At 50.1% G+C, this 25780-nt stretch overlaps 1 pseudogene; it reads right to left on the bottom strand.

Moving 5' to 3' along the window:
- Positions 1 to 19945: 19945 nt before the first annotated feature.
- Positions 19946 to 20591, bottom strand: LOC126526573 (zinc transporter 7-like; annotated as a pseudogene).
- Between the last annotated feature and the right edge of the window lie 5189 nt (positions 20592 to 25780).

Genomic DNA, 25780 nt, shown 5'->3' with positions numbered 1-25780 from the left:
AAAAACCCTTAGTATATGGCAGGTGGAGCCAAGAAAAAAGAAAAAAAAACGAGCTGGAAACTACTTCTGCAGCGTTCTACAGTACGTGTCAACACGGTGACAATCGCTTCACAAGTTTCCTTCCTGCTGCAACAATCGGCGCCGCAGGATTTTATGCATTGTGAATCTCCACGCACGGGTATGAAAGTGACGCTTACATATGTATTTTCGTCCGTTCTGAGCAAACGATTTCGTCATTCCTGGCATCTATTATCTTTTAAGGTGTCCGATGCACGGAGCTCTTGTGGCGTAATTGTGCTCGTATTCACCTTTGTCATCAGAACGTTCACTCGCGCAAACAACTGCCACAGCTGTGATCATAACGCATTTCAAACGTGCTACAAAGTTTCACGCACTTGCTGATGACTAAAGATGCAGTCTATTACGGTCTGTTTTCTTTTTCGCCACATCTTGTCTTAACGGGCCAGCAGCACCGGTCTCAATCTTGGACCGTGCGCATTACTGCAACAAGGAACCGTTGCGCGCTGGCTTGCCGATGTAAAAGATCGTCCGGCATTAACGTCATGTACTCGAGGCATGAATCCCGCATCTGTCTCGAATAGAATGCGAGGAAGTGATGACCGGCCGACATCGCAACCGTAACAGAACTGCCTTTATTCCGGATAAGGTCCGCGAAAGGAGTGCGCCTGGGAGCGAAGTCCACACACACATAGCGGCGGGTAAGCAGACGCAAGCTGGAAAGTATGTGTAAGCAACAGACGGTACCCGCACAAGCCCCCGATGACGACGATCGGCTTTTCCTTATGCAACTTTTTAAGCATTATAGGAACGCACGTCGTCGGATGGTAAAGATCGTCTTGACGGGCGGAGACAACTGCTTGTTTTCTTGGTTTCCCTCTGTAGGTTAGCCCTTTGGCATTAGCGTTAGCACGCGCAAACTGTCGACGCCAAGAGAGGCTAGCGGCACGATCGATCACGCAAAATATTCTGTCATGCTTGTTTGGCGAAATTTCACTGTGAATTAAAACGCTCTGTCCACGCACACGGATAAATCTCCGCAAAAGCACATGCATTTTTACGTGAGCACGTTACATATATTCACATGCCGACTTATTTGGCTTCCCCTTCTCGCTACAGACATCTTTACATTCCCTAATGAGAACAAAAGAAGCCGTCAACTCGAAAACGTAATCTATTGCTACTGCTACGAAGAAGTTAGTGGAGCAAACGCGGCGCATTATTAGAAAGATTGACAAGCGAAGGCACCCTCGGCGAGCGTGGCTGCATTGGTTGCAAGCTAATTAATGGAAAAATTGCCCACTCCCTTACTTAGAGTAATGAATGAACATGGTGCTAACCCTTCCTTCAGTGACACCTGTGGCTCAGAAGCCATTCGATTCCTCTATGCAGACTCCGCGAAAACGTTCGTCAGCCAGACCGCGATCTCGAGCGGATATGACACGCCGAAAATTCGAAAACTTCGGTGCGATTGCCTACGGTGACTTAAACACGTCAAAACTGCTCGACGTCAAGTACTGGATGTGTTCCCCAAAGTACTGGTGTTCTCCACATAACACCGCGAATACCTCCACAAGCAACGCAATATATTCCCCGGCAACGAGCTGTGAGTGAACCTCCATGTCGCACAATGTGGCCAGATCCTCGCTGCGCCCCCTAAAGGTGAGTTAACTCACGAATAGTAGTTGGATCCTCGTAGCCCATGCCCAGTTTCCCAACCGAACTAGTCGAACGTTCCATACTGGGAGCACTCACTACCGTCGTTTCGTCAGTTTTCGAGGCCGTCGTCGAAGTCGAAGGCGAGGCGTCCATTGCCGCCTCTAAAGCTCGTCCTGTCGTCCTTCTGCCGCCTTCACCCCGCGCTAATCTCGCCGAAATTCCCGTTCTTCACTGGTTTCAACCTGCCACTTAGCGCGCCCGTACTCACGTGTCCGCTTTATCTCATTACCAAGCCGAGTGACATCTGGAGGATGGTCCGACTCAGCTTGCCGCCTTCGCAACTGGGACCGTGCAGACAACTTCGCCACAGGTAGACCAGAGTCCACGCTCCTTTCTACCATCGCACGACGGCTCAACTGAAGCACTGGCCTGAATATAGCGAAAAACTGCGAGGCGGAACAGAGCACGGCACCGTCTGCCTTTCAAGAGATCGGCGAGTCGCGTAGTCATTCACTTAGACGCATCTGGTGAGGCGGCGGTCGGTGCAACGGCAGCGAGTCACGTGGTATCAATTCTTAACTTCAATGTCTTACACTCACACACGGGAAAACTCGCTCGACTAGGCCAGTAACGCTGTCGCTTTAAAAATAACCAGCGTTTCAAACGCGCAATATGTAATAACGACGCAGACGAACTCTCTGCTAGGCGTACTGCTCTCAGTGTCGTCTGCTACCGCGTCGCAGGCAGACGATACTGAACTGAACTACGCGGTGAAGCAGCGCACTGGCGGCAGTGGCGATCAAATCGCGCTTCGATCTCTGTATAACTAGCGATCTGAGTGCAGTGCTCCTGGGTCCGAGTCCAAGTGCAGTGCTCCTGGCAATATGGCCAGGGTTCCAGAAAGCGAACGGATGAAGATTGTAGAGCTTTCTTTGCGGTGTTATTCTCAGCGGAAGATCGCAGAGATGACGGGGCGGTCTACACACACAGTCAACCGAATTGTGCAAGCATACCGCGAACAAGGCCGCATTTCAGATGCTCCACATGAACGACGCCCACGGGCAACTACAGTAGAAGAAGACGAGGTCTTGATCGCTGCAGCGTGTGCTAACCCATTCGGTGATGCTAAAGGATTTGCGGATACTGCAGGTGTTTCTGTATCACTTGCAACGGTGAGAAGAAGACTAGCGGAAGCAGGTCTAAAGAGCCGGGTTGCTGTGCAGAAGCCGAGGTTGACTGAGGGAAACAAGGCGGCCCGTCTCCAGTTCGCGATTGATCACAGTGGATGGAGCGTTGACCAATGGAAAAGAGTGCTATTTTCAGATGAGTCAACATTCACCACTGTCTGGGACCAGAAACGCCGTGTTTGGCGTCCGGACAACGCTCGCTACGACCCTGAATATATTCAGGAAGTGGCTACAAGTGGCAGGACTGCTGTAAATGTGTGGGGAGCCATGTCAGCCGAAGGACTGGGTCCACTGGTCCGAATCGAGGGTGCCCTGACGTGGGAGAAATACTGCGACATCTTGGACTATACAATGATTCCATATGTCCTGGATGGGCCGTTTCCCGATGGAAACTTTTATTTTCAGCAGGACCTATCCCCCATACACACAGCAAACCGGGTCAAGACACTGTTAGACGATCGCGGTGTGCCCCAGCTTCAATGGGTCCCAAAGGGTGCGGACATGAATATTATTGAACATGTCTGGGGCCGAATGAAGAGCACCCTGTCCAAGCAAGGCCTCCACAGTGCATCCCATGACGACTTGTGGGTCGCTGTCCAAGAAGCTTGGAATGCAATTCGAGCGGACACTTGCTTCATTGAATCATTGTTCGAGTCCCTTCCTTCGAGGATGCGTGAGGTGATCAGGGCGCGTGGAGGGATGACACGCTACTGAACGTCTCGAGTTTCCCCCATTTAGGTTTACTTCTTCAAAACGAGGGCCTTCGTTACACCTCTTTTGCTTATGTTTTTCTCGGCAAATAAAAGTGCCAATGCAGTGGCGTTTTGTTGCTAAATGAACTAGAATTTTTCCTTAACAGTGCTCGCTCCCGTGACGCACTTTGGTAACTCGTAGTTATGTCATCAGCATGCCTATGTCTATGGCACACTAAACGCATCGTCATCTGCGTGCAGTGACGATGGCATATAGCGTTGAGCAGACGACACGGGCATGCAGCTGGCTGCTGTGACAGCCGAATCCATTCCACATCAATCTCACGCGCGTCGCTTGTAGGCAGCACCGTACGTCCTTTATGGTCTGCGGCCATACGCTCGTGTGTGCAAGCCATGCAGTCAATTTGCCAGCCCTCTGGGCGAATGGGTGGAGGCGCTGGGGGGGGGGGGGGGGGGAGGCTATCAGTGCCATCAAAAAAGAGCGCGTTATGCTAAAACAATGGGATGTAACGAAGGGCTTTAGTGAATTTGCCTTCCCAACCTTTTTTTAGGGATAGTGGGATGCATTGTAGAGTGCGTGGCTTCAAATCTGTATCATGCCTTGCTAAAAGATATACAGCGATTTGCGTAGTCAGTCAAATGGGAAGTAACTGCTTTTGCATTGATTACCGCCGCTAAACTTTGCTATGACGTTAACCAGAGAGAATATCGCACCTCCTGATGAATGCGCGTGGCAGTTTCTTCCCTGCCCTACAGCTGATCTCGAGAGTGCGCGCGAAGGGCACCCGCTCCCCTCGAGGCCGGCAGTGCCTTCCCGCGTATCGGCGCCGCCGCATACTGTACCGCAGGAATGCCAGCTGAAGTGAGTGTTTTATCCCTAGATTGGCGCGCTCCAAAAATATCTAGCTTGAGGTAAGATCCCCAGGATTTAATTATTGTGTAGTTATCGTGACCCCTTCTCCTTCAACAAAGTCTCAACGCAGTTAGCTCTCTAGTTCGTTTGCTCTGCGTCTGTTAGAGGCAGAAAGATTATTAGCCGCAACCCTAGCCTTTTTTGCATTTAGTAGAAACAAAAGGAACATATCTTGCAGTCTGGTAGCCATCCTTAGAGCTTGGAATTAGCCTCCTATTTGACGAGATATTTTTTTTCATATACTATCGCTTTCTTTCTGCTTGCCTCATCTTGCTCATTGTGTCCTGTTCCTGAAGTTTCCGTTCTGGGCTTGCAACATTTTTGTATTATGAAGGTACAAGGTGAGTGCTAACCTAGCTTGTTTTTCCGGGCATAAGTGGAAGTTGCAGTCATCGCTTCGCAGAACAGCAGTCACTCGCGGCGCTAAAGATGATAAGTGCGTCCAAATTTAACAATCACCAAAGTAAAGTTTCGTTTTCCTCTCGGTGTGCAGCCGTCGATAATCTAGTGTACCAGAACTCCTCTGGTACTTTGCCGGCCCGGCACAACAGCAACGCTGCTTTAAAGAAAAACAGGTTGCTGCAGTAATTTGATTCTTTCACTGTTTATTTTTTAAGGGTGAGAATAATCGTTACATCTGCCATTAACGAACTTAACGTGAGAACTATCGAGCCTCTCAAAAATCCCTAGATTCAAAAAAACAAAAAATAATGACTCCCTGAACGAGAAGTAAAGCCCTAGATCTAGGGATCAGTGGCGTAATAACGGGGTGGGGGGGGAGGCGGAGTCCGTGGGTCCCTGGTGCCAGTTCTGGGGGTGTCATATATGTCTGAAGACTCCCCATTTTCCGCCGGCTTGAGCGGACGTCAATGGTAAAGAATGCTCCCGTAACCAGCAGCGCGAGCTCATGTAGCCGACATACCGGATATACCGGAATGGGAGATGCCGCACAATTGTCGATTAGACCTTTATCAACATCCTACGTAATAATTGCAGGAATGCGCGGGCTAAAAACATTTATTTCGCTAAGTGGTCGCCATGCTACTCGCCTTATCGGAACGTATCATGTGCGGTGCGCTCGTGCGGTGTACTCATGCACATGGTGGGCACCGCCAAATAAACAGTATGGCGATGTGGCTTTTGGGTCCCTCTTCGCTTCAGTCCGCGCTATCCTAAAATATGATATCTTAAATAATTGCCTAATTAGCAATTATAGACGAAACATTGCAATTCGGGAATTGAGGACCTAAAGCCATATTATTAACTCAACAAAAACTTCTCTACGCAATATCGTCTAAGGTTCCAGAGCATGCAATGCTTTGGCAATGCGGGCGGCCCAGTATTGCAGTACCGAAATTAATATGAAATAACGCACCAGTGAGAGCAATGTCTCTATCCTCTCGATTGCGATTGCAGACCAACTGTAGCTCATGCTTTCGCTGGCGCGGGCTTCATCACGGCCTTCTCGCTTTTTGCGTGGTGACGCCAAGAATCGACGTTGAGCGGGCTCTATTTCTTTCCCAACATTGAGGCAGTAGCGCAGCTATAGGATAACGACGTTCGCCAATAGTAGCAAATAAAGAAAGTTTTTATGCATCGGAATGACAGACTTCGGAAGTGTCATAGCACTGACTCCCTCGCGACAGGGAAGCATGCGCCATTTTCTAATAGGGTGAGGAGATCCGCGTCACTGACACGTTATTTAATTTTCGTTCGGGTTCAAGGCTGCGCACAGCCAAAACACTGCATGCGGTAGTGATTTCTGTGCAGTTGCTGTTGGGCAACTCATCACTGTCGGGCTTTCACTGTGCAAATGCGATATAGCCTCTGAAATTGCCAATGAAAATTTTATTGAAATATTTTTGTGACTTGTCATCCATATTTTCCACGAGGCCTTACATTCTGACAGCGTATGTGCAAATGCGCTTATTACAAGTTATCAACGCAGCACCCTGTGTTATTTGGTGCAGAAAATAAAACAGCGTGTATACCAGCTTCATTCGTGATCTCAGGGAATAAAAGCGAAGAGGGGGGGAGGGGGGGAGGGCGTATTCAAGGCGGCTGTGCTGGTTCTGAAACATACAAATTTTCGATATTCTGCTCTTCCTGAATACAACGCAGAGGGGGGGGGGGGGGGGTGACATAGAATCTATGGGCCCCGGGTGCCACTGCTAGGAGTAAATCCCTAAGGGTGGTATCAATGCGCGAGATACCCTGGCTACAATGTTCCTTTGCCGTCTCGTCGGGCGCTCGTAATGCGATCTCTCGCGCGCAGCTCGCAGGCCGTGAGTGAAGTGGCAGTGGGGCGGGGCTCCATTAAAGTTGTGTAGAACCCACGGAATTGGCCAAAGCGGCGCTCTGCCCGTGAGGCTGAGAAAGTGGTCCTCGCGGTGTGGCGCTGGCATATTCTTCTGAAGCAGAAATCACCGCGGATGCGGTGGTGGTCGTGAAAACTTTTATCGGTCAAATTGAGAAAGTTCGGAGAACACGAAGTAGCCCGTTACATTGTCGGCATACCTACTCCGGACACCGCACGACGAGGCCCCGTCTCGTCTCGCTCCCATTCACCAGAGCCCTTTGGAACTCAAGCGAGGAGCAGTTAAAGAGGGCAGTCTCTCATGCCTCTGGGGAAGGGTTAGGTGAAGGGGAGAGGTGGGGATTTTGAGTACATGCCCACACCATGTGTAAGATATCACAGGTCTCCCCACAGTGCACGCACCAACCTGCCGTCTTAGGATCAAAATGTTTGATGTTTGCAGGAAAAAGTAGAGTACCTGTCTGCAGGCGCCTTAATCTTCGCTCCTCCGCCTTACTTATCCCGTTTGTAGGAGCCGGGAAAAGCGGTGGTTGTCTCTGTAATGTGTTATGATTTTCTTGAACTGCAGCAGCGGTTGGTTTGCCTCCAAGCCAGAATAGCCGGGGTGAGGAGGATTCCGGTGCGTAAGTGCACGGGCAGCCGCGTCAATGGCCTCATCACTTCGTAAGCCCTGGTGGGCCAGGGGCCCGAGTGATACGATTCGGTGTTGGATAAGTGGCAGCCAGTTTCAGAATTTGACTGGCTAGGGGAGAAATGAAGGAGAAGCAATGTGGTCCAGATTGCAATGTCATCTGCATATGAAGCGTGTTGAACGCCTTCCACTCGCATTTTGGAGGCACATCATAGCTATGTTGCACAGGAGCGGGGATAACACCGATCCATGAGGGGTTCCCCGCGTTCCCAAAGGCTGCAGGGGCCGACCGCATAGTCGCGCTGTTTGCTGTGGCAGTGTCACATCACTACCGTATTTTTTTGTTTATAACTACTAAGTTGCCAATGTAGACGCATAAAGCAAGCTGACCCTTGACATGAGTCATTTAAAAGGAAATCAGCTGGTTGAATGCGCGTTTCAGAGAAAAAAGCGGAAACTGCCGACCTTGGCTCTTTCGAGCTTTTTCTTTGCTCTTTTTTTTTCAGTAATCGCAGCTACAATACCCCCCCCCCCCCACACACACACACAAGCAAATAAAAGCAGTATTACTGTGCTATGGGTCCGGAAGTGACATAGACTGTTTTGCTTTCCGATACTCGCTCACATTAATAACAAAAGACATCGCAACTAATTTGTCTACATTCATCCTATATTTTTTTGTCTGCTATGTAGACATACAAGCGCACTGAGACTTATTTTTCATTGGGGCGATCAAAGCAAGAGGTACAATACCAGGATTTAATAAAGTTACAGAGGATTTCGTAGGTCGCGATACAAATTTATTGGAACATGAAAAAGACGAAAACAAAATGCGTACTGAAACGTGCCCCTCAAATACATCTGAAAATGTATGATTGTATATTCTCGAAAGCGTCGAAGTTGTGCGACAACATACACGCATGAAATTTCTTCTGTAATGTGCTAGTATATTTTACCTACTGTTTCATAATTCGGATACGTAATCTCACGCAGAAAAGGCGCGAGACACCTATAGGGGCCGCCGCCCGTAAGTCTGGGTGCTAGGAGCTGATGAGCTGCAAATACGACGGCCACGAGCACCCTCTAAATATCTCCAATTAAAGATGATTCAGTCATCCATGCATAGGTGCCCGATAGATCACCATTTTCCGGAGCGTTGGGCATGCCTCGCAGCTGAGTTCGCTGTGAAAGCTCATTTAAGTGGCTATTGAGCCAACCCGCGCTGCCGCTAGCTCTTCGGTGATACTAATTCGCACTTTATAAACTTCACGTCCCTCCAGCACCACCTCAGCGATCGACCACTGCTAGCTACCATTCAAATTTAACATAATAAAGTACCAACAGCGGAAATAAATAAAAAGACTACGCATTGATAATTGCGATGAAATTGCTACCAACTTTCACTATTTACGGATCATTGCCTTTCGGTCTTCGACGCACGTTATGTCCCCATCTAGTGGCACATTTTCACTGATATGAAAGCCACCAGTTATCTTCACATATATACACAGAAAAACTGCCTCCTAGGCCCACCTACATTCGACTGATTTTCATCTTGGAAATCTTATCAGTGGTACCATTCCTCAAAACGGGGACTGCAGCTACGTGTCCTTTTCACAAAACTACTCTATGATCGCGAAAAGTGTCACCGGCCTTACCACAGAACTTAGTCCTCATCGAAGCACTTCTGCCACACAACGTTGTATCAAACATTATCATAAAAATCTAAACACATTTTTTTCCCGCGAACTTCGTGAATAATTTTTCTGCAGTGCTCACCCACATTTATTTTCGTCGTTTCCCGTAATATTTCTTGCTTCTTTCTTTGCCTCTCTTCCCTTGAATTTATTGACACTTCATTTTCTTCTCACGGATTTTTTTTCGCACCTTGCTTCTATTTTTGTCTTTTCCTGTTCATTTGTTTTCCTCTTCTTTTACACCTTTTCGCTCTTGCTGAACCGTTGCCTCCTGGGTCCTTCCTGAATGGTTTTGCAATCCTCCCTTCCACTGTTTCGTTCCTTCCGTCCTTCGTTCGCCCTCCTCGTCACTCCACTGCTACTACGCGTTCGCTGACCTCCTGACTTGCAGTGCATTGCTTTTTCAATGGGTTTTCATTCTATATACTTCCTCAGGATGTCCCGTTGAAGCCGCGTCTTCGCGGGTGGCATATTGTACAATGTCCACATGTGACAGGGAACCGCTCCCCATTTTTTGTCATAATTTGTGTAGTTTTGCAATCCCCCGGGCATACTGTTTGGGCTTTTCTTAGCCTCACAACTACAGCCAGCTGAAATCGCTCCCTTTTTTTCAACGGCAGCGCTGAAACATGCTCAATGCAGCAACGCGGCGAAGCAGACAGCCAGCATTTCTCCTCCGCTATTCGACGGGAGAGCAACGCGCGGCCCACCGCCTTTTTCACACAGCGCCTCCCATCGAAGCGCGCCGCATTCTGAATAGTACCCAGCCTTCTAGAACACTGTAACTCCGTGCTCCGCTGCGGCTTGGGAGAAACCCCGGCGAAATCCGTGACTGCGGCCAGTGGAACTAGGGCACTGAAATGATGCACTACGATCGAATTTTGTCAAGATACTGCAATCACTGGCGAACCTGCACTGCCGCGGTGGCTCAATGGTTAATGTGCTCGGCTGGTGGCATGAAAAGACGCGAGTTCGATCCGACGGCAGCGGTTCCATTTCCATGGAGGCGAAGTGCTAGAGGCCCGTTTACTGTGCGATGTCAGTGTACGTCAAAGAACCCTACCTGGTCTATACCCCCTAGAGCCCTGCTCCACAGTGTCCCTGATATGCTGAGTCGGGTTTGAGACGTTAAACCACGTAAAATGAGCAGGCAAAGGATCGCGAATCTCCAAAGTCAGCATTATGTGATGATAGCACAAGAAAGTTTAAGAAATGTCTTCTTTGCTACATATAATATGTAGATAGAAGACCGCACTATGCTAAGACATGCATTCACATAATGCTATTCGCAAAACTTTGCCTATGTGACCTCATTATAGTGCTAGTTTGACAAAGCTTTAAACCTATCCAGATTACTGTGCATCTACACTACATAGTAAAGGAGTGCATCATGCCCGGTCATGTTCACATAACACTAATCACTAGCGAATGCCTCACGTGAGCTCATCAAAAGGACAGCTGACAAGGGCTTTTAAAGTAATCTTGTATGATATGCATCATACCCTGGGTTAGAAAAACAGTGCACTCTGTTGCAATGCGGCAATTTTTTCGCAGTCACTACCGATGCTGCACGTCAGCTCGGGCCAACGTTCGATACGTGTTGGCAGTTCCTGGCCCAGTGATGGCCTAAGGTTGACAGCGTGGTTCCAATATTGGCTGTGCCATTTTGATTGCTTGCCCAATGATGGCCTAAAGTTAACAGCGTGGTTCAAATAGTGGTTCTGCCATTCGACTGCCTGCCCTATGACGGCCTAAGATAAATAGCTTGAATCGAATATTGGCGGTGCCACTGTGACAGAGATCCAAGGTTGTTTGCACATGCAACACAGAATATTAGCCCTGCCATTCAAAAAGACGGGAAATATTGGACCGACATTCCCATTGATTTGCCAACATGGTTTACTAAGCTGGCTTTCTTGGAAAAACGCAGGGCTTGAAGTAAGCAAATGTATTAAGCTCAAGTGACGCTTAAAAATGCCAATACAAATTTAAAATATAGAGTTATGCGTGCCTAAACCACAATGTGATTATGAGGCGCGTCGTAGGGGCAAGGTGGGGCGGGATTTGTATTAACCACCTGTGGTTGTTCCATGTCAACTGAATGCGTGGTATGGCAGCCGTTTGCGCACTTCGCCTTCACCGACATGCGCCCCTAAACAGAAAAGCCAATGCACGACGTAGCAAGCAGGAGAAGTCGCATAACGGGCAAACTAGCCGCTGCTTTATTGGTCATGCTTGGTAACATGAGCTTTGCATAAAAAAACAACCGTATTGCGCATTTGTCTGCACATTGTATATTTTGCATTACGCTCCGCGACTTCAGAGGATCATATTTCTGAGGAGAATCGAGAACTATAGTGCCACAGAGCTGATGGAACCGTTTTATATTGCATCGAGATGGAGCGCATATGTATTAGTGAAACTTTGTTTAGCATGCATGGCAAGTTGCAGTGATATTATCATCATGCTCGTATTCCAATATATTTGTTTGTTCGCACATGTGTAGTAAGCTCCTTTATGAGTGCCCCTAACAGAAAGAAAAATTAGTTGGAAGTTTGTGCTTGTCCGTGTCAACACCCTCTCGTCGTTGCCTGTCTTTGGCACAACGCCATTCCCGATTTTTTTTTTTTTTCTTTGCCCCTACTTGCATCTCCGTCACGCACCCGTGTGAGCCTGGTCAATGCTATCAATCAAGCGCTCAGACAGCTACAAGCTGCTGTGTCGGATTGGCTGCTCTCGCAGGCAGGGGTGAACGCGGCGGGGTTACTATTGTCGTCTTTGTCTCCCTCCGTCGCTGCCGCCCGAAGAACGCGGTCGGGCTAGGTCCAGCGAGGGAAAGTGTGGCGTTTAGTGCCGTTTTCTTCATTCACCCTTTCCTTTTACCCTTTCCTTCTGTGCACAGCTAGCCCCGACTGTGCACAACACCACCTGAGTGCTTGCAGTCTTGTCTGTTCTTGTCAGCGCACTCCTATCGCGAAAAATGTTCGCTTGCGGTCGTCATTCCTACTGAGAAGCCCACATCTTAAAATACGCAGCAAAGTGGGCACGAATGTTTGTGAGTGTTAGAATTAATTATAAGCGGAACAACAAGCAAAAAAAAGACGGCGCTAGTGGCCACTGTCTTCGATGTGGGATGAACTCGGATACACAGAACCGTGGATCTTGCAATAGTGAGTGCATTTGTTTTGCGCATGTTATAAGTTTTATAAGGTGCCAGACGAAGTGAACTAGGAAACAACGCATTAAGTTTTGTGTTTTACAAGTAAGCTTGTTTCAAAGGCCTCAGTTTCAGGACACTTTTGTCTTTAAAATTATGTCCAGCTGCTCCCCCCAATGCACTTTCTCTTCACTTTTTAATTCCACGATTTGTGTGTATATTACTGTTGACGTCCTAACATTTCTCATGGTTTCGCTGCGTCTTTAACGTTGAATTTTTTCCTATTCATGATTAGCACTGCATCGATTTTGGATGGATTAAAGAACGATGTGTGGTGGCGATTGCAACGTTATATTGCGTTTGTCTGCTATAAGCTTGGGCCATTCATGTGTGCACCATAACTATAGGTTGACTAGAAATTTAAAAGTTTTTATGTGCAACGGTTACATTTCAGATATGATAATACATATTTTCTCAGCAGACTTTTTTAAATGAGTACATTTTCATATAACCGCGAGATCGTTGTCGAGTTCCCTGAAGTGGAAGAACGCAATTATTGCAGGAACAAGCAGGCGATATAAAATGAAATGGTGGTCCTCACAGCTGGAAAATGGTGCTATCACAGTAGGTTAGCACACAGCCGAAAGGATCTCTGAAATATGCTTTCTTATTTTGTTCATTTCTTGCCTGTGGAAATTTAGGTGCTGCTAAATTGCTCATGTCGACCCATCAACTTTTACTGAGCAGAAAAACTGTGAGCCGAATCGACAATTCTTTTGGGATACTTTAGAATGAATGTTATAAACTGCTGCCAAACCAAGCGAAATCACGCGGTATATACAATACTGAAACAGCCCTGGCTAATGTAGAGTGCCTGCAATTACATAGTTCTTCTTATTCGTAGCGTTTGAATGGTGCCCGAAGTAGAATACGTGTATATCTGTTTGTGAATTTCACCCAAATTCAAGGGCTTTGCTATTATCAAGCCAAGCCATTTTTATTTTATAGTGCAAGCATCTCGTCCAAGTAATGGTGAAGTCGCTATGGAAAGTGGTAGAAAATTCAACGAAACCACCGCGTTCTCGTGGTCTTCGGGGACCTGCCCAGCCCGCCGTCCAACAAGCACTGACAAACCTGCCTACCGATGTCAGCTCCCTGCCCTAAAAGCCTTGGCCAGCGCACTGTGTGGGGCACCTTGCCCACTTCCACTCCGGAGGGCGTGGTCTGTAAATAAACTGTTCGAACTTAACCAAGCATCACCCATCTAGGTCACCGGAATATGCCTGTTTGTGCAAATGTATTCGCCGATGAACCGTCGAAATGTGAATTTCGGTATTATTCTATTATTATTTGCAACTATATAGGACTTCTGCTTCTTGACATATCTTTTGGTCGAGCTTTCCTGGCCACTATTGAGGAAAAAGGTATGGCGACAATTACTATAAAAATGCCGCTACCAAAAGGTTCGCAGTAAGAATAGCTGTGTACTCTAGAGCCAGCGTGCCTACAATATTCGTCATGAACAGGGCATTGGCTCAAAGCTGGAATCAATAATGGCAACGATATGGCTCAACACTGGTCCTACGCTGGCAGCACAATGGTTGCTGCATTGACTCAAAGCTGGCATTATTATTGGCAACGATATGGTTCAACACTAGTCGTATGCTGGCAGCACAATGGTTCCTGCATTGTCATAACATTGTTCCAATATTGGCTTTAATCCTGGGCCAGCGTTGGATTGTGTGGCACTTTGCCAATATGCCAATATTGGTTGAAGATTCGTACCAATTTCTGACAGGATTTGGCCATGCTTGATCAATGCTGGTGTGCTATGTGGGCAGTTTATCTAGAATAAGCTCATAAGAGTTATAGCCGAACCAGGCTCACCAGGCTCCCAACACAATTTCGTTTTATATGCATCAGGCCAGGATACAAACGAGTGCAGTGCTTTCGAATACGGCCACGTGATAAGAGTCACTAGCGACAACATGAAGCCACATTGTAGCGATAGCCAGACTGGGCTTCAAAAACCATTTCGTTTGATATGCATCAAGCCAGGGTGCACAATGTGGCCGCATGCCCGAAAGAAGTCACGTGACCTGAATCACTACTGAATTGTCCGTGTCAACTCTCTCACTCTCGTATTCGAAGAGAGCTTCTCCATCCGCGTCGTTTGATATGCGTCATGGGTATGTAGAGGTAGTTTCCAGCGCTCTATATGGTGATCGTGCGTCCCTAATCACTAGTGACTTGGTGATGTGACCTCATCATGGTGGTAGCTGAGCCGGGCTTCGAAAGCCATTTCGTTTGATATGCATCATCCCTGGTTACAAGAGCAGTGCACTCGACTGAACTTTTATCGGTTGACATACACGAAGCCAGGGTACGAAATAGGGCAGCATGTCAGAACGTGGTCGCGTGACTAGAATCTATAGCGACTTTGTCATATAAACTTGTCATGCTCAGAGCCAAGCAGGGCGTTGAGACCCCAGTCGTTTCACATGTGTCGTGTATTCGGAGCAAAAAAAAAAATAAAAACACCTCCTGAATGTGGTCTCGTGAGAGGAATCAGCAGTGGCTCCATGTGAGATCATTTAGTCATAGCGAAACTGGGCTTCAAAAACCGTTTCCTGCATGTGCATGATGCTTGAATTGCGAATCGCTGCATATTTAATCCGTTTGCATCAAATTGAGTTGAATTTTGTAATAAAGCTGCTGAAAGAGGCCTCCTAAAACCCTGGAGCCACACTGCGAACTGTTTTCCTGATGGGGGGTACGGTCACTTCCCGGAACAGCACTTTCTCCCAGAATTCCTAGCGAGTGTTGTCGCAATTCAAGCCGAGGAGCGAACTCCGGTCGGCGCTCGGACGTTGCAACTCATATTGAGCGCGGTAGTACGTACAAAGACACACCGAGACACGAAGGCGGCGAACGCAGATCCCGCCATTGTGGTAGTAAGCCGTCGGCGAAAACAGGCAATACAGCCGATGTCACGAAGCACTGATGTAAAACACACGGCAAACAGCATCAGCACAGCTAAATGACTCCAGTTAATATCCAGTATAAATGTACAGAACGGCTTAGAATGACGCACAACTGGCATAACGAACCCACGTACGAGACATTGCGGGCGGCAGTGGCCGTTTTTTCAAACTTCCTGCCTCCCAGTGTTTTCAGCACAGAATGAGATATCCGACCAATTTGGATTATGCCGCCGAAGTGATCGCAGCGCGGTGGCTCTGCGACACCGCTGTGCAACGCCGGCGTTTCGCTCCTGCTGCTGTCAGTATACCTGCTGCGCGAGCATAGAATGGTTTCCAGGCGTCGTGTGCTCGCCCCGTATGGAAAACAATAACACGCCCTTGATTGTTGAAGTTCTGGTGTGAAATTATTTAACATTAAAGCCAATTAACTTATGTTGCTTCCAACGAGTTCGATGTGTCTGTGGCGTTTTTTATTCGCTAACGCCGACGGTAACCGCACTTTAACACGTCGTTTGGCATTTTATGCACTTTTAGACAAAAAGATCTAGAAAAGTTCTTGAGTTAGACATTCTGAATGTGTTTACCAAAATAGACTCTAGTGACACCAGTAGTGGGTTTTGCCGCAGATAGAATATATACTAGCATATTCCAAGTGCTGAGGTTATGTTTAGAAGAAATTCTATTTTCAGTCTTATCATAGACCAAGACGTCTATAGCCGTTTGTAGCCGTTTCAAGAAGTTTTTAAGAGGTTCTGTGTTTCGTGGGATGCTATTGCTCATTTTGTTTCCGACGAAATGCCAACTGCAGATTCTGCTGTTTGGTACTGTCTACTACGGTTGACCGTCTTCACTATCGAATAAACCAAGCACACACGCGAAATTCGATTTAGAAACCAGCCCGACACGGCTTGACAGGGCGACATGACGGGAACTTACTCCGCTCGCCTGACTGCTTGGATCAAACGCCGCCTCCGTACTTGTTCGTAGGGTTTAGATGGAAAGACGCAGAAGGATACATCCTTCCTCATCCCGACGTAGTTGTGGCACTTGTATACGCAACAGTATCGTCCGCGTCCTTTTGTTTTCCTGCGACTTTCAGGGCACGCAACGCCACTACCGGTAGCAATTTTCGTCCGCGGGAGCTGCTGCATTGTGCACGTACTGACCGCCAGGGCGACGCTACAGGCGTCCTGAAAACTCCAGCGCTTGTTCCCCATAGCCAAGGAAAGTTGTCTGGGGGCAAGCTCCACCACTGGAAAAGCAGGCGCCACCGTCGGCGTGACGTGGCATGAGTGATCACCTGGACACAGCGGCCGCGTCGGCTGCTTCGGAAGCGCCGCAGCGAGCTGAAAACGAAAGTTTAAAGTCCCACCTGCGCTGCGGTTCTGATTTAGTGGTGAGGCTTTCCCGCCTAGGCTGTCTGTTTGACAACATTTGAAATCACTATAATAGGTAGTGGCTGCCTTTGGAGGCGTTATTAGAGATGCAGGACGATCTCACCGCTGGCATCCAGTTGTAAGGTTTGTCGTCGGGGATGAACTATGTGGTAGCTGGCCCATGCCTTCGTCCAACTCACCCACGCTTGGGACGTGGTTGTAGGGAGGAACTTGCTATCATCGAGAACTAGGAGTACAGGATTCATTTACATTAAAACATGAGATACAGTTCAGCAGTCTAGCATGACTCCCAAATGGAGCACGCAAGACGAAGCACACAGCACATGAGCTCCAAGCACCAAGCACACTCCTAGCAGCCGACGAACTGCTGCTTAAAAAGCCTCTGTCCTCCCTAGCTCGCTAGGGGAGGGAAAACTACTGTCCAAACTTCGTCCAATCGGACCGTCCACAGTCGTTGGGGCGTAGTCGACCCGCCTTTGAGGGGGAGGGCTCACACACTCACATACGCACTTTGGATGCCTAGAACCCACCGAGTTGAGAGGGTCCTCGTAGCCAGATAGTCACGTTTGACCCCAGCTGGTGCCTCTTAATTCCAGAGCTGACTTCTCCGGTAGCCGCCAGGAGTGTCAGCAGACTGTGATGAATCCTGGGGCCCGAAGAACGCATCGGAAAACACCCTTTGTTAGAGAAGCTCCCTTGCTGCAAATAGACCACGAAGGCCACCGCAAATCAACCAACAATACACGGTCCGCCAAACGTGGCCAGCACTGCTGCCGTCGACGACTCCCCGTAGGATGCGCATGGTGGATTAACGCTGCCGTGGTCTCCAGTTCTCCAAATGAAGTACATGGTCGATTAGCGCTGTCGTCGTCACCGGTTCTCTGAAGAACGCCACCACCGCGGGTCGATCGAAACAACTGCAGCGGGCTGAGATAGCTTTGCAGAGCAGTATCTTTGCAGGCCGATCGTAACAGCGTGCAGCATGGTAGGCTACTGCTCGGTGCCGCAGTGCCGGACGTACGCAAAGTAGCCCGGTGTCAGCCTTATTCACACGCAGCCGCAGGACAAGAAGCTGCGTGAAGCTTGGCTTTCGAAACTTAGAACCGATAAACAGCCATCGGCTACAGCTCGGGTATGCAGCAAGCACGGACGCCTAGAACCCACCGAGTTTCTGCTACGGCGCCGAGATTGCGGTGTTCGGTGAGTAGCAGAAAACGCGCACGGAGACGTTCGCCCGCGCTCAGCTGCCCGGCTAATGTCACGACGGTTTGGTCTATGAATTTGTTGATGCTAGAAAATGGCAAGTTTACTGGAATGGAAAGGGAGTAGTAAAATAAGAAGCACATTAAGCAAAGGCATATGGCATATGGTCATGTTTGTGTTATTATTAACGCACTGGATTACGAAAAAGAAGCAGCGCGAAATCGCCCGCTCACTGTATACAGTGCGACGCAACTTTAGAAATAATATTAAAACGTCTGTAAGGAAGAAGAAGTGCGCCGTGCTGAGCTCCGCAGCCGGATCGCCAGCGCTACTGAAGTGGGGCTCGGGCTAGACGCTGTTCCTGGTTTTGACTGGCTAAGCCTACGCTGTTGCGTCTTCTTGTCCGCGTCCTTCGTGTCGTCCACAGCCGTGTCGGACTTCTTTGCCATAATTGGTGGAGGTTTGCTGGATTTCCTGCAATCCTGGAATTGCGCAGCCGGACTCTCCCTGCCATCATGACCACCGAAAGCGCCACGAGCTTACCACCACCTGCTCCCCAGTCTACCGTATGCCCCGGCACGTTCCGCCAGCGGGACCCTCCTATCTTCAGCGGCACTGATGACCACCACGTTGATGACTGGCTCTCATCATACGAACGCGTCAGTCGGAACAACAAATGGGATATGACATCACGAAATTGACCACCGTCCCTTTCTACCTCGCCGGAATTGCGCACTTATGGTTTCGGAACCACGAAAGCGAAGTCCCAAGCTGGACGGTGTTCAAGACAAAGTTCAGCGAGGTCTTCGGCCGCCCTGCTGTTCAAAAGCTTCGTGCCGAACAGCGTCTGCAGTCGCGGTCTCAGCAGCCTGATGAGAACTTTACCAGCTACATCGAAAATGTCATCGATCTCTGTAAACGCGTCGATGCATCCATGACTGATGGCAATAAAATCAAGCATATCATGAAGGGTATCGACGAGGACGCGTTTCAGATGCTCATTTCAAAGAGCCCCTCTACTGTTGCCCAAGTTATTGAACTGTGCCAAAGCAATGACGAGCTCCGCCGTCAACGCCTCCTCACCCGCCGTCCTGTTCCCCATCAGGAATCGTTGCCCGGCTTGACCTCTCCTTTTCCAGATGCCACCCTCCTCTCGCAAATCAAGGCTTTCGTCCGGGAAGAAGTTGCTCGCCAGCTTTCCCTCATCTCCAACCCTCCGGAGTCACGTTCGTCCCTTAGTCCGACCCTACGACACGTTATAGAAGAACAAGTGTCCGAGGTCCTTCCTCTGGAACGGGCGCCTCAACTCACCGCCCCATTGACTTACGCCGACGCCGTCGCGCGACCACGACCACCGACCTTCCGGGCTCCGCCTCCGATGCCTAGCCCTGTTTTTACCCCCACGCCGCCACGACCTCCAGTCCATGGAGTAATTAATCCCTGGCGTACAGCGGACAATCGGCCCATCTGCTATTCGATCGTGCGTTATTTCCGGTCACGTTGCACGCCTGTGCCGCCGCCGTCCACTTCATCCACGTGACGACCCACGCACAGCCGCGTACGACCATCCATTGCCTTACGCTCCTGACGGCGATTTACCCCTTCCCCGCGCAAGCCTTCGTCAAGTTTCTGACCGCCGTTCTCCTTCTCCTCGTCGTCGCTCGGCCTCCCCGATGCGTCGACGTCCCACTCCTGCTGACACGGAAAACTAAGTGGCGCAGTTCCTGAGGCAAGAACTGCGTCATCGCCGCAACGCTTAAACCCTCTTCTTTCGCCGCCTAACGTTATTGATGTCGCTGTTGAAAGTGTTTCTGTGCTTGCCCTCATTGACACAGGTGCCGCCATATCTGTAATTGCCGAAAAACTTTGCCGCTCAATACGAAAAGTCACGACGCCTTTCTTCGGCCCTTTACTCCGCACGGCCACAGCACAACACGTCCAGCCGGTGGCTGCGTGCACCGCGAGACTTGAAATTCAAGGAGTGCTCTACACAGTCGAGGTCGTCGTTCTTCCCCACTGTTCCCACGATATTATTTTATGTTGGGATTTTCTCTCCCGTCACCAAGCTGTCATTGATTGCTCCCGTGGGAATGCCCATGCTGGAATGAAAAGATGCCGACCAGGTTGACCAGGAAACCCAGCACCGAAACAATGAAGAGGCGTTCATATTTCACCTCTGGTGGTTCTATGGCTCTCTCAACGGCCTCAGAGAAGATGAAGAATGCGATAAAGAGGAGGAAAAGGCCATTGACAATCCTGCAAGAACTTCTGCCCGCACGTACCCATAGGAAAACCTTTCATTTGCACGCCACTTTGTGATGACTGAAGCAGCCAGGCCTGCGAGCAATGCCGTACAATCGAAGAACATGTGGAATGAAACTGAGATCAGGCCCAGGCTGTTGGTCCATACTCCGTACAAGAATTCGACAAATGCAAAGGACAAGTTGAGTATGAGGAACAAAAAGAGATTCCGTGATGCAGTGTCCGAGAAGATTAACCTGAACCATCCCTGTAGCCGTTCCGTGAAACGTAGGCTCCGTCGCGCTCTGAACTCCTTGTCGTCGGCATGTAGAGGCAACATGGGGTCTGTCCGCTGGGCCTTTCGAGGGTCGCCGTCGCTGCCTGGTAGTAGTACCTTTTCTCGGAGGGCCGAATTCCGTTTGCTGCCTCAGTGGTGGCTGAATGGGCGATCACAGGACATAGCGTCAAGCTACGGCAGCGACCATACCGCGTATCGTCGACCGAACGGCGCGTCATTGATGAGCAAGTAGGTGATATGCTAAAGCGTGGTGTCAGTGAACCATCCGACAGCCCATGGGCATCGCCAGTAGTTTTAGTTAAAAAGAAAGATAGCTCGATCCGCTTTTGTGTGGATTACCGTCGCCTAAACAAAATAGCCCGAAAGGATGTTTATCCATTGCCGCGGATCGACGACGCCCTAGACTGCTTACAAGGCGCAGAGTTCTTTTCCTCCCTCGATCTGCGCTCTGGTTATTGGCAGCTGCCTATGGCTGCAGACGATAAGCCTAAAACTGCTTTCATCACACCAGATGGCCTATACGAATTTCGTGTGATGCCATTCGGACTTTGCAACGCGCCCGCGACTTTTGAGCGAATGATGGACGCTATTCTCCGAGGCCTCAAATGGAACACGTGCTTGCGTTATTTGAATTATGTAGTAGTGCTTGCACCAGATTTTCCTACTCACCTTCATCGCTTGGAGCAGGTTTTACGCTGTCTCAGTGACGCTGGCCTCCAACTAAACCTGAAAAAATGTCACTTTGGCGCACGCAAGCTGACAATTCTCGGACATGTCGTGTCGAAGGACGGCGTTCTCCCTAATGCCGCTAAGCTCCGTGCTGTTGCAGAATTCCCGAGGCCAACGTCACTAAAAGACTTGCGCAGTTTCATTGGCCTCTGCTCGTACTTCCGCCGCTTTATTCGAAATTTCGCTTCGATTATCGCACCACTGACAGAGCTACTTCGAGGAGACCCCAATCTTTCCTCATGGTCCCCGGCTTGCGATGATGCCTTTGCGACGCTACGTCGCCTGCTCACAACACCACCGATACTACGCCATTTAGATCCAACTGCTCCCACGGAAATCCATACGGATGCTAGCGGTGTTGGTCTTGGCGCTGTGCTCGCCCAGCGAAAGCCCGGCTGCCAAGAATATGTTGTTGCTTACGCGAGCCGCACTCTGACGAAAGCTGAAGCCAACTATTCCGTGACGGAAAAAGAATGTCTCGCGATCATCTGGGCCATCACAAAATTTCGCCCATACCTGTACGGCCGGTCCTTCGATGTCGTTACCGATCACTACGCACTCTGCTGGTTGTCGTCTCTCAAGAGTCCCTGCGGCCGCCTAGCCCGGTGGGCACTGAGGCTCCAAGAGTACGATATCCGGGTTGTCTACCGCTCAGGCAAGAAGCACGCCGATGCCGATGCTCTTTCGCGCTCGCCTGTCCACGCCGACATTGTCAGTGTGTCCGTCCTATAGACGACCCACTTCTCCCATTCGCTTCTCTCGACATGGCTTTGGAGCAGCGCAAGGACTCCTGGATTTCATCTTTGATAGATTACATCTCTAATTCACCTACACGCCCACCATCCCGAGCGTTACGCCGACAAGCTTCGCACTTCGCCATCCGCGACGGAATTGTCTATCGCCGTAACTACAGTTCCGACGGCCGCAAATGGCATCTTGTAATACCTCGGCAGCTCCGCACTGATGTATGCGCCGCTTTCCACGCCGACCTTCAGTGCGCACACGATGGTCTCTTCAAGACCTACACCAGACTACGTCATAGGTTTTATTGGCGTGGTATGTACACATTTGTGCAAAAGTACATTCGCTCTTGCACAGAATATCAACGTCGGAAGCCTGATCCTTGCCACCCTTCTGGACCAATGCAAACTTTGCCGTGCCCTTCGCGACCCTTTGACCGGGTTGGCATAGACCTCTACGAGCCTCTGCCATACACAGCTGCTGGCAATCGCTGGGTCATTGTAGCTGTAGACCATCTCACGAGGTATGCAGAAACGGCCGCTCTGCCAGCCGCGACGGCTCGTCAGGTTGCCTCCTTCCTGCTTCACCGCTTCGTTCTACGTCACGGCGCTCCCCGCGAACTCCTGAGCGACCGTGGCCGCGTCTTTCTCGCCGATGTCATTCAAGAACTTCTCGCTGAATGCCGCATTATTCATCGCTGTACCACCGCATATCACCCGCAAACAAACGGATTGACAGCGCGCTTTAACCGAACTCTTGGCGACATGCTTTCGATGTATGTCGCCTCCAACCACACCAACTGGGACCTCATCCTTCCCTATGTCACGTACGTCTACAACACGGCACCCCAGTCAACGACGGGCTTTTCTCCCTTCTTTCTTCTATATGGCCGCGAACCATCATTTCCCATTGACACTATTCTCCCTTACCGTCCCGACTTATCAGAGGGTACACCGGTTTCCGTAGCCGCCCGGTATGCAGAAGAATGTCGGCAACTATCTCGCTTCCTTACAACGCAAGAACAAGCGACACAGAAATTTCGTCATGACGATGGGCGCCCCCACCACCAGTTTTCGCCTGACGCTCTTGTTTGGTTGTGGGTGCCTCCTACTTCGACACAAGGTGTCTCCTCCAAGTTTGTATCCCGATACCATGAACCTTACCGGGTTCTACGCCAAACTTATCCGGTGAACTACGTTATCGAACCTCTGACGCCCCCTACGGACCTGCGTCGCCGAGGCCGCGAAATTGTGCACGTAGATCGGCTCAAGCCGTATCACGAGCCCTTCGTCCTCACGACGCCTTAGGCCTCCTGTGCGGCTCCGTCTTCAGCGAGGGGGGAAGTTGTAAGGAAGAAGAAGTGCGCCGTGCCGAGCTCCGCAGCCGGATCGCCAGCGCTACTGAAGTGGGGCTTGCCATGGGCTAGACGCTGTTCCTGGTGTGACTGGCTAAGCCTACGTTGTTGCGTCTTCTTGTCCGCGTCCTTCGTGTCGTCCACAGCCGTGTCGGACTTCTTTGCCATACGTCCAAGAATTTGGAAGAAAAAAAAATATTGAATCGCCATGACGGCACATCACAGTCGCCGTAGGCGTCGAAGTCCCTTGTTAAAAGAAGCTGTTTTTGAACAGCTCTGATAACGTCCACGCAACAATGGTTGCTTGTGGTCTGTCAAACGCTCATATTATGCGACCTAAAGCTCACAGTACGGTGCGAAAACGCTCTCAGTGAAAGCGTAACATTGTGCGCGGATATGCATGCAGACGCGCAGTCGGTCGCCGCGAACCCGTGCGATCGCTGCATGCATTGAGGCTTCGTTCTCTTATGCGCCATTTCGTTATACAGACCGCCCACTATAAGAACATATTTCACATAGTTTGTGCTCAGCGATTGCCGACCTTTCACGCAAGCCGGTACGGGAGACTCCATCGCGGCGACCGCGCGCAGTGGCTTTCACTGTACGTATTCGGTAAAGATATGGCGTCTGTAAACGATTCTGTGCTTTCAGTTTGCCCAAGGTTTTATTTCGACAGTAATAAAGTTCCCTCGTTTTGAGAGTACTTACAGAAATGTACAGGAGGGCTGCCGCGTGGTGTTTTTATCAAGCGCCGTAAGCCAAACCTGTGAGGAGCGCGCCGCGTGATCCCTCATGCTACACAAGGGAGGCGCTTCCGACAGATGGCGGCTCCTTAAGTCCTCGCCCGCGGCTCGCGGGCGCTCCTGCGCTCGAGGCTTCAGCGACTTCGTTCGTAGCTAAGTACTTTTTTATCTTTATTAGCTAGTGTTTTGAAGTGTTTTCTTTTGCATGGAGTAGGGGCGCAAATTTTGAATTCTTAGTAAGAGTAGTAAAACGTACCGGCTTTGTCTAGGTCTGGCGGCTCCCCCGTTAGGCCTAGGTAGTAGGAGGGACCTATTTGATAGGCTTATTTAATTCTTTCAGCTAGCTCTTCGGATTCTTACATGGGGTAGGGAGCGATAATTCTTTATTTTTGTTTGGGATAGCGGTCGAGGTCGGCTATGCTTGAGTGATTTGGCGAACTTGCTCGTTGGGCCTGGAGACTTACCTAGCGATGACTTACCTAGGGACTTACCTAGCGATGAAATCGAAGAACGTGAAGGCCGTGGGGGACGGGGAGCAAGTGCAGTGCGACGAGTTCCTGCGATGGTGCTTCCTCGACGAGACTAAATTCCAGAATTTAGCGGACTCGGAGGGGTCTAGCTTCACGTGCAGGTCGTGCGAGGGCGTCAGGGAAGCCGTCCAAAAACTGGAAGAGAATCGGGCGGCTAAGTTCGAAAAGCTTCAGGCAGACCTGAGAGAGGAGCAGGAGAAGCGGGTAGCACTGCAGGCGAACGCTGACAATTTCGTCAAGGTGAAGGCGGCCCAGGCCGCGCAGTTAGTAAGGACCGTGGCTGAGCTTGAGGAAGAGAAAGAAAGGAGCGCCGAACTGGAAAGGCGGCTCGACGCGCTTGAGACGCGGGCAGCGGAGAATGTCGGGTCAGGACATCAAAGCGGTGGCAAAAACTCAGAAAGTAGGGTAGACCCTACAGGTGAAGTAGGAGGCAGGGAGCCAGAACAAGCGGCCGTCAGCTCGCCGCCGGTGAATCGGCGCAGTTATAGTGAAGCAGCGCAACACGCCCCGAGTGAGGCGACGTGGCAGCCACAGGTGCGCCAGCGGGCGCGAAGGGGGGGGCAGCGGACACAGGGTGGAGGCGAACGGTTCGCACGCAGAAGGGTCCTGGTGATAGGGGACTCCAACGTGGGGAGGGCTGAACAAGGCGTGATGGCGAGAGTGAAGGCGGACGGGCGAGTACAGGTGGAGGCGCAAGCGGGCAAGGGCATGGCGGAAGCAATGACCAAGGCGCGGGGAGTGGTAGGGGACAGCACGGAGAGCGACAGCTTGGTCATTATGCATGCTGGGCTCAATGACGTGCTTAAGGGGAGAACCTTGAGAGGCACATTGAGACTGGTCTGAGTAAGCTTAGAGAGGCCTCCGGGAGGGTGCCTGGGACCATATGCACTATCCCAGAGGTCCAGGGCCAGACATACCAGGTGGAGGGTGGTTGAGGCCAATCGGGTCATTAGGAGTCTGAGCGGACGACTCGGGTACAACGTCATGGAGGTCAACAGGGACGTGTACGGAACCGGCTTCCGGCCTTTTGTGCAGGATGGCATTCACTACAGTGGTACCACTGGCAAAAGGATAGGGGGCAGGATGGGTCGCCAGGCAACAGCTTTTTTATGGGGACCCAGAGCCCTGAAAGAAGCAGTGTAGGCGTGGACGATTCGAGGCAGGAGCCACAAACAAGCAAACATCGGCAGGAGAGGCGACATAAATAAGCACCAGAGCCAAATTAAGTCAGACATAGGGTTCATTAACATGCAAGGTGGCAGAAATAG

Source organism: Dermacentor andersoni, chromosome 8, assembly GCF_023375885.2.
Source record: "Dermacentor andersoni chromosome 8, qqDerAnde1_hic_scaffold, whole genome shotgun sequence".
Lineage (NCBI taxonomy): Eukaryota > Metazoa > Arthropoda > Arachnida > Ixodida > Ixodidae > Dermacentor > Dermacentor andersoni.
Note: the sequence above shows the minus strand (reverse complement) of the source record. Positions and strands in the feature narration are given on the sequence as shown.